The sequence below is a fragment of the Macrobrachium rosenbergii genome, chromosome 11, assembly GCF_040412425.1.
Source record: "Macrobrachium rosenbergii isolate ZJJX-2024 chromosome 11, ASM4041242v1, whole genome shotgun sequence".
In the NCBI taxonomy this organism is placed as follows: domain Eukaryota; kingdom Metazoa; phylum Arthropoda; class Malacostraca; order Decapoda; family Palaemonidae; genus Macrobrachium; species Macrobrachium rosenbergii.
The window spans coordinates 8888145-8896280 of NC_089751.1; the positions used below are offsets into that span (position 1 = coordinate 8888145).

The following is an 8136-nucleotide window of genomic DNA, read 5'->3' on the forward strand; positions in this document are numbered from 1 at the left end:
GGAAATAGCAGTAGTTCCCCATAGACATTTAGTGAACCCCCACCCCCAACAGTTGACAGATGCCCTCCTCATTGACCTTTCCACTCTCTACTCTTTCTCTCTCCTCTGCTATGTCCTTCCTACTGAAGAAGTGGGACGAGGGAGAGGAAATACTTGAAAGAGAATTTGGAACACGCTAAGGATATTTCTATTGGAGTAACATTTTTAATAGTCTTTCTGATGCAGTTTCTTTCTTCTCTCCTTTTGTCTTTATGGCGTCAGTGTCCTAAGCGGTTGTGAAGTCAGAAATTTCCCAGTGATTAACCCTTTCCGATCTTGGGGCTTCTGGGAGAAGCCATCCGTCTCTCTCGTACTAGGTATCGATGGCTTCTCACAGAAACCCACCCCAAAACCGTCCATAACTTTGTAATAACTCGATATAGCTTCCCCAAAATATATCCAATCGATAGCCTGTTTTCTCTACTTGAGCTTTATAAATCATAGAAATCCTTTCTCCCCAAAACCAATCGACAATCTACCCCCGAAAATAATATTCAAAACTACGCCAAAAATTCGGCTTCTCCCTGGCGGGACTAGCTTGTTTCGCCCGCACGTTTCCCAGGTGAAAGTCGCCTCTCGCTGGTTGCTGACTTTGTTTCCACTCACGTGTTTGTAACGCTGTCACCAAGTCGCCCTACATCCCCAAAAATTTAATTAAGTAACTGGTGCTCTTCCCCCAGATCTGATATCTCATTTCCTGACTAAGAAAAATTTTTCACTGCAGTCCATATTTGTAGGGGAAAAAAAACAAGGCATTCATCGTACGATAAACTAGCTGCGTTCAATCACATGTTGAAATCGAAAACGTCCCTCAGAGCCATGATGATGCCAGTTAAACTACTAATGAATTATTTCTAATTTAACAAATTTTACATGTCAGAACATTTACAGAAAAAAATGTACAAAAAGTTTAGGTAATATAATTCCTGATTTCTACCCCAAAACTTTTTGGCTATAAAATTATGACTTTTGTGACTTTACTATTGATTTTATTACCGTCCACCATAACTTCATGTGACCTTTTTTCGGGCACAATTCATTTGGGCATTAGTCAATATCATTTGAGAGACTATTCACTGCATAGTTTGGGCGACAAAATATCAAAATCCTGCAGATTAGCACCAATCACTTGGGCGAATCAGTAAAGAGGCTGAAGTATTTTAGGACATTTCACATGGTTGATAACTCTGCAATCGGTTGGCGGATAACTCAGTTAACTGGTTATTAACTGGCAGGTATCCGTATTAGTTCATTACTCGGGTATGGACGGAAATCTCTTGAAACAGACGAAAAAGGTGCTTTGATATTTTCTGGCTTTCCTTTTTGTATAAACAATATTGGAGAATGTTTCGCGGCAGTGCACAAACAAAAACCAGATGTAAAGCCTGAATTAGCTGACTAACCTTAGCTATCCGAAGTTTGCGGATCGTAGCCAGGATAAAAGGAAGACCGATTTTCTCAAGTTCTTTGTCCTGGCGCTCAATTCTAAAGCGAACCCAATTTACTTGCAATTCTAATTCTAAGTATTACCAAGAGATTGGCAAAACAAAGGACCAGAGGCACAACGCCATCCTCACGAAATCCTTTGAGCAATTTTAACATTCAAAAATTTTTAGAGCCAGAGACAAGGCCACCAGCTAAATAAGCTATGCATTATGCTTTTTAATCCTGCATTCCTATCGCCTCGCTCATCCGATACATACAAGTCCAACGCTAAAGCCTCCGATACATGCAAGTCCAACGCTAAAGCCTGTGTTGTAGTAATCATCGACAATCACAGTAACTTCAACAATTTATAGGCTTAAGCAATAACCACTCTCGGGACATTACACTATCACTATTGAAAATATGCTGCCTGCTTAACTTTTTTACATAAATTAGTTATAACCTTTATTAAATCTGGACTCAATTCAACCCCGGAAGATCCTTAAAATATTTTCTTGGCGGTATCTCATGTCAAGTGAACTTTCACTCCCAACTACCTTAGCTCAAGTCACCTTTACAGTGTTCTCAGCCAAGTGCGATCTCCAGATCGCAAGGAATGATCTTAAAAAACATTAATTATTCCTGTCAGAGGGGTCAAAATACAATATCTCTTTGCTGAATAGAAGTTTAAATCTGCAAAGACTATTGCAAGTAAACACCAAAATTCGAGGTTAATATACTAGGATCTCTTCAGAATTAAAAATAATTATTTCAGTTACTTCATTTCTCCAATTTCCCATCTTACCTCTTAGCCAACCAAGCAGTAACTACCATTCCCTTGATTTCATGAGATTCTTTCTCTTTCAAGGAGTAATTAGAAAGTCTACCCCCATCACATGACATTTTGGGGTTAAAGAAACGGACAAAAGTGGACAAAGGTTTACAGACATATATTAAGCTGGTCTTCATACATGTAGGTACTATTACATAACCAAAGTAATCAGATTAAAAGATTGAATAGTAGGTAGAGCACAGCATCTACTAAGTTCTTGTAGTTTGTGTAATCGAATTTAGAGCACTTCGAATCCTCACAGGGTATGCACAGCGTCTACAAGTTGAGTTCTAGTCTGGGTAACCGAATTTAGAGCACTTCTAATCCTCACAGGACATGCATAGCGTCTACAAGTTGAGTTCTTGTCTGGGTAACCGAATTCAGAGCACTTCGAATCCTCGCAAGATATTCAGTTTTAACGAAAAAAGTTGCTTTCCATTAGCATTAGTGTCGATGTTACGGTCTGCTGCAGCTACACCAAGAGCCTGTGCACAAGAAAAGTAGGTTTGATTTTATAATATAAAAGTTTCCATGACATAACCTATCCTCTTAAAAGTGAAAACAGCGTGTTCTGTTTGTCCCAGCAGCTATTCTAAGATTATTATAATCAATACTATATCGTTTGAGTAAACTTTCCCATTAACAATCCCATGTATTAGTATTATTGTTACTTCAAACTGCCATCAACTTTCACATTAACAATCCCATATATTACTACCATTGTTCCTTCAAACTCCCAAAAAGACAACCAGAGAGTGTGCCATCCTTTAAGATATATTTAATAGGGCACCAATCTTACACTGAAGCAACCGCATCTAACTTTAGTACTACATAACTATGAAAGGTGCCATGCAATGCAAACACTATCTGGCAACTTTCGTCCTTTAGTATGCAGTCTTAAGGGAATTGAAACTGCACAACCACACGGGGCAAAAAATTAAGTTGAATTCAGAATAAGGAAGGGGTTCCCTAAGCAACCTTCGGCGCTGGAGGAAAGGTAGATGAAGGTAGGGGTCAATGAATATATGCAATGCAATCTGAAATGTATTTCCTAACATGAATGCTTTGCTTGAAGAGTAAGAGGGGAAGGTGGAGGTGTTGAGCGCATTGACGGAACGGCGTCAACAAGAGTGCAAAAATGTTAACTGCAATTTCCACTGTTAACCAGCCTATTAAGAGTACTTGACAAGCCCACAACATCAGTGCCCAAAAAAATTTTTTTAACATCCCAAGACCTAGGCCTCTTAGAAAAATGTTTAGAGCCACCTATTACCTGTCTACTTCTATTTACTAGTGGGAATGAAATTCTAAGTTATAAAAGTATGTCAAGTTATCCTACCCTATTCTCAGCTCCACTAATACATTCAAACTTGCATCATGACCAAACAAAGGGCTCAAGTACTGTAATATCGTCTGCTATTAATAACTTGCATTGTCAAATGTCTCCCTTGGTCTGACTATCACGTTTTTTTACCCAAGTCTATTCCCAGCATCCCTAAGAGATGGACTAGCATTTATTACCTTCATCCTAACCCCTCTATATAAAATTTAGCACGTTCTCCTCCCTATTCTAGCCTATACTATATTTCAAGTTCAATATCTAACTTCCCATTAAGTCCCAGCTACACGGAAACTATCAACCTTGCAGTTCTAACCTAAGTAAGAAGTTGGTTGGTTTGAAATCCCTATTGTGCATGGTGACAAGTCACCATGCTTTTTTTGAACTTCCTGTTGTGCATGGTGACCAAGTCACCATGCACAACATGAAAGTCCACCTTTGCCTGGCAGGTGGCACCGCCACCCCGGCAAAGGTGGACTTCGGAAGTGGCTAAAGAATAACTTACTTTACTTTACACGCAAAACTCACTTTACTTTACTCGCAAAACTCACTTTACTTTACTTTACTCGCAAAACTCACTTTACTTTACTTTACTCGCAAAACTCACTTTACTTTACTTTACTCGCAAAACTCACTTTACTTTACTTTACTCGCAAAACTCACTTTACTTTACTTTACTTTACGCGCAAAACTCACTTTTACTTTACTTTACTTTACGCAAAACTCACTTTACTTTACTTTACTTTACGCAAAAACTCACTTTTACTTTACTTTACTTTACGCAAAAACTCACTTTACTTTACTTTACTTTACGCAAAACTCACTTTTTTTACTTTACTTTACTTTACGCAAAAACTCACTTTACTTTACTTTACTTTACGCGCAAAACTCACTTTACTTTACTTTACTTTACGCGCAAAACTCACTTTACTTTACTTTACTTTACGCGCAAAACTCACTTTACTTTACTTTACTTTACGCGCAAAACTCACTTTACTTTACTTTACTTTACTTTACTTAAAAACTCACTTTACTTTACTTTACTTTACGCAAAAACTCACTTTACTTTACTTTACGCAAAAACTCACTCTACTTTACTTTACGCAAAAAACTCACTCTACTTTACTTTACAAAACTCACTCTACTTTACTTTACACGAAAACTCACTCTACTTTACTTTACACATAAAACTCACTCTACTTTACTTTACGCAAAAACTCACTCTACTTTACTTTACACGCAAAACTCACTCTACTTTACTTTACACATAAAACTCACTCTACTTTACTTTACACGCAAAACTCACTCTACTTTACTTTACACGCAAAACTCACTCTACTTTACTTTACACGCAAAACTCACTCTACTTTACTTTACACGCAAAACTCACTCTACTTTACTTTACACGCAAAAACTCACTCTACTTTACTTTACACGCAAAACTCACTCTACTTTACTTTACACGCAAAACTCACTCTACTTTACTTTACACGCAAAAACTCACTCTACTTTACTTTACACATAAAACTCACTCTACTTTACTTTACACGCAAAACTCACTCTACTTTACTTTACACGCAAAACTCACTCTACTTTACTTTACACGCAAAACTCACTCTACTTTACTTTACACGCAAAACTCACTCTACTTTACTTTACACGCAAAACTCACTCTACTTTACTTTACACGCAAAACTCACTCTACTTTACTTTACACGCAAAACTCTACTTTACTTTACACGCAAAACTCTACTTTACTTTACACGCAAAACTCACTTTTGCAGCTGAAATAATTACTCAGGAGCTCTGAAAATTGTCGTGTTCAAAAACTTCAAAATTCCAAAATAAGACTTCGCTAAATTTTACAATTCTAAAAAACAACTAGCTGAAATTACAAGATCAAACCACAAGGCAAAAGTTTAAATAAAAACCAGTTTAAATCCACTTAGTTAAAAATTACTAGATTTACACTATAAACTTTGAAAAAAAATACTAGATTTACTCTACACTTTCAAAAATTACCTTCCACACGCATTAAACCAGCAAAATCCCCCACACATTCATTCTAAAAAACAACTAGCTGAAATTACAAGATCAAACCACAAGGCAAAAGTTTAAATATAAACCAGTTTAAATCCACTTAGTTAAAAAAAAAATGACTAGATTTACACTACAAACTTAAAAAAATAGATTTACTCTACACTTTCAAAAATTACCTTCCACACATTAAACCAGCAAAATCCCACACACACTTAACTAATGACTAGATTTACACTACAAACTTTAAAAAAATAGATTTACTCTACACTTTCAAAAATTACCTTCCACACATTAAACCAGCAAAATCCCACACACACTTAACTACAACTTCAACAACACACTTAACTACAACTTCAACAACAACTACAACTTCAACAACAACTACAACTTCAACAACAACTACAACTTCAACAACAACTACAACTTCAACAAAACTACAACTTCAACACAACTACAACTTCAACACAACTACAACTTCAACACAACTACAACTTCAACAACACACTTAAATACAACTTCAACAACACACTTAAATACAACTTCAACAACACACTTAACTTTTGATGCTAAAATATGGCTAAAATATAACTAAACTAAACAAAAATAAAAATTAAGTACTTAAAAAACAAAGTTATGAGGCTGAAAAACCAAAAATTTCTCGAAGTGCTCAAAGCTGTTTAAGTTAAATTTTAACCTTTGCAATTTTAAAGAAAGTTTAAAATTCTCAAAACTAGGGTTCTGAATCTGAAAAAAACTAAATGCATTGAAACAAAGCCTAAACTCAAAATGAAAACTTTTGAGTTTTGATTCTGAAAAAACTAAGCTAAAAAATGTTTGGGGAATTGCTGTCACTCAACTAAAAAAAAAAACAAGAAATACTTACTCACCCATTAATCCTGTTTAGTCAAGAGGTATCGGTACATCTAACAATTCAATGACTGTGGCACGCCGATTTAACGACACACCTGGCCTGAAATAATATATATATATATATAAATTATAATATATATTAAAGCCCAAAATGTTCTAGCAAGTGGAAAGAACAAAGGCTGACTATTGGTTACAATCAGCTGGGGCATCTGATAAATTTTAAAATACTAGACAAGGACCAGCAAGCAAGGCTTTACAAATACTGATAAGCGTTACTACTAGTTTATTGCCACTCAAGCCTACAATAATTAAGTTTAATTAAACTATACCCCATATTAGGAACGCTATGGTAGTCGAATTAGGCCTGTCTAAACCTCAAGAAACTTTAAACCCTATTGCATCGTAAGACTTGCTCTATTGCAGTATAAAGTTAAAATTAAAATATCCGTAGCACTGCTTAAGATAGCTAGTATAAAACAAATGCATGGAATTACCACTCAAAGCAATGTAGTTCAGCTTAGTAATAAATAAGCTTCGAAGACAAGTCAAATACCGTGTTGAAAGGCAATCTACAATACCTGACATACCTATTGAACAGTTATTGTAGGAATTTACAACAGAATCGAAAATACCAATATTCGAAGATACAAAACCCGCAAACTGAGAACTTTCATACAACTATGTCATAGCTCAAGTATAGCTAAGTATCACATTCTATATAACAAATATAAGAAATATAAAAGGCAAAACGGGCAATAGTATCCACTCGCCAACCCAACAAACCTTGAAGCACGCCTAAAATATGGCAGAGTCTATTCACAATACGACATATCTGAGAAACTGATCTAGGTTCTCTAGACCTCCAATGAATAATGTAAACAGAAGACATACAAGTGAAGCAAATAGGTGACTTGAACCTAGAACAAAACGCAAGTCAGGCTAGAGCGCATTTGTACACTGCGCACCAAGACTATACAACAAAATACCGCCTGAAGAGAGGATCATACAAGAAAGCAAAATTAAAAAAGAACTACTCTGCAGGAAATACGATACTGACGTGAAAACACTGAAAGTTATAAAATATAAGAAATACCTACTTTGAAAACGTACAAGGCCCCGTCAGAGAGGGTGTCGTCCCCGTGGAGGACTGTATTTAACACCAAACACTGTGAAAACCAACGATCCCCCTGTACAACACGGCCGAGATCCCAAACGCAAATGAATTAGTAAGTCGAGTTAGTATCAACGATACCTGTCTTACCAAGCCGGAGACTCAACAACACTGAAACAAGCTGTTCTTGAGGATAACAGCCAACGACCGCTGCAACTGCCTGTTTGTGGGACGCCGCTTTTATCGCCCTTTCGCCACCGAAGAAATTTAAGGCGATGATCAGAAAATCGACAAATTATTATTATTATTATTATTATTATTATTATTATTATTATTATTATTATTATTATTAGAGTTGTCGGGCACTCTTCCTTTTTCGTGAACTACCCCAATTATGTATCAGTAGTTAGCCCATCTGAAAAAAAAATTATAATTAGTCATTATTATTGTTGTTATTATTATCACTATTATTATTATTAT

At 36.0% G+C, this 8136-nt stretch overlaps 1 long non-coding RNA gene across 1 annotated transcript; it reads right to left on the bottom strand.

Moving 5' to 3' along the window:
- Positions 1-2393: 2393 nt before the first annotated feature.
- LOC136843124 (uncharacterized) lies at positions 2394-7778 on the bottom strand. Its single transcript, XR_010854455.1, has 3 exons — positions 7643-7778; positions 6563-6645; positions 2394-2781 (listed from the first exon to the last, which is right to left on the bottom strand). It is a non-coding gene; the product is annotated as an uncharacterized lncRNA (long non-coding RNA).
- Positions 7779-8136: the final 358 nt, after the last annotated feature.